The sequence below is a fragment of the Ixodes scapularis genome, unplaced genomic scaffold (genome assembly GCF_016920785.2).
Source record: "Ixodes scapularis isolate PalLabHiFi unplaced genomic scaffold, ASM1692078v2 PGA_scaffold2__306_contigs__length_199485367, whole genome shotgun sequence".
In the NCBI taxonomy this organism is placed as follows: Eukaryota; Metazoa; Arthropoda; class Arachnida; order Ixodida; family Ixodidae; genus Ixodes; species Ixodes scapularis.
In genome coordinates this window covers 98917273-98918922 of record NW_024609857.1, presented here as the reverse complement: position 1 = coordinate 98918922, position 1650 = coordinate 98917273, and the positions used below count along the sequence as shown (strand labels likewise).

At 38.0% G+C, this 1650-nt stretch overlaps 1 pseudogene; it reads right to left on the bottom strand.

Moving 5' to 3' along the window:
• Positions 1-372: 372 nt before the first annotated feature.
• On the bottom strand, positions 373-939 carry LOC120836818 (annotated as a pseudogene).
• Positions 940-1650: the final 711 nt, after the last annotated feature.

The window sequence follows — 1650 nt, the reverse complement described above, 5'->3', positions numbered from 1 at the left end:
ATAGAAACGCTCTTTAGGGGCTACGATGCGTTTTTATAAGTACTTAAAATTCAAACAGATGTTCTTTAGCACAGAACGAGTTCGGCTTCTCAGAAGCAAATGTCAATTATCAGAAAACAGCCAATTCAAGAGCAGTGTATCTTTTTTTATTTATTGATGCTGTCAGCCCTAGACAGGGCTTTTACAGGAGTGGGTAATACAATACAGTAATTCACATACATGCACCCAACAATGCACAATAAAGAAAAAAAATAAGAACGTCGGCAGAGAATACTAGTACATGCTGCGACAAAATGCACGAGAAAAAAAAAAGAGATGCTGCTAATATATCACTTGCTGACAAGACAGGCAATGACAAAGCATTCGAAGCGCTCAAGGACTTATACAGATTAACGCCAACATAACAAGTCAAAAGACGATGGGAATCGACTCTGAGGGTGGCAGTAGAACACCAGATTAGCATCGTGATTATTCAACACTTACGACGTGGGACAAAGTACTATTCTCTCGACGTTTTTAACAAACTCACTAACTGAGGTTAGGGTGACAGTGCCAGTTGGCAAAGCATTCCACTCCATAATCGCTCTAGGAAAGAAATTATACTTGAAGCAATCGTTTCTAACAGACGGCTCTCTTATGTACATACATAGAATGACGGTGCCTTGCGGATTCACCAATGCGTGTGTCCATGCAATTAGATTTTTTATACAACTTAAATCATGAAAAATTAAGAACAAAAACATTATGCGTTCACACTTTGTCCTTAATTCAAGAACTCGGAGCTCGGCACGACAACATAGATCAGTGGGAGAATCTGTGCGGTTATATTCAGTAAAGATGAATCTGGCTGCAAGCCGCTGAAACCTTTCGAGTGTAGCAATATTGGTTTTTTGTACATGGGTCCCAAACAATTTTCGCATATTCGAGAACTGGTCTCACCAATGTTTTATACCCGATATTTTTTTTTTTTATTTCTGGTGTGGCGCTAGCTATGTTTCTTCTAAGGTACCAGAGTGCCTTGTTAGCTTTTGAGGAGACTGTTTCAATGTGAGTGTTCCATCGTAGGTCACTTGTGAATGCTAATCCTAAGTATTTGTGTTCATCCACATGGAGGAGTTTAATGCCGTCTAAAAGATAATCACAACTTAATTTTTTTTTTGTGTTACTGTCATTAATAGCGTTTTCGAAGGATTTTACACCACCTGCCACTCATCGCACCATTGTTTAATTTTGCTGAGGTTATTGTTTAGTTTTATTTGATCTTGTTGGGTTTCGATCTTATTATGCAATAGACAGTCGTCTGCAAACAACTTCTTTGGAACAAAAATCCCAAAGCGGAGGTCATCTATAAATATTAAAAATAATAGTGGTCCCAGTACACTACCCTGTGGAACTCAAAAGGACAGGTGCAAAGCTAGACTTATATTCTCCAAACTCGACAAACTGAACTCTCGAAGAAAGATAGGAAGAAAACCAATTTGTAATTATGAAGTTCTTAAATATGGTATCAATTTTAAGCAACAATTTAGGATGAGATACTTTGTCAAATGCTTTTGCAAAGTCCAAGAATATTACATCAGTTTGACTTCGGTTGTTAATAGATTGCCAAGATCATGCACGGTCTCAACAAGTTGTGTGGTCGTAGACAGA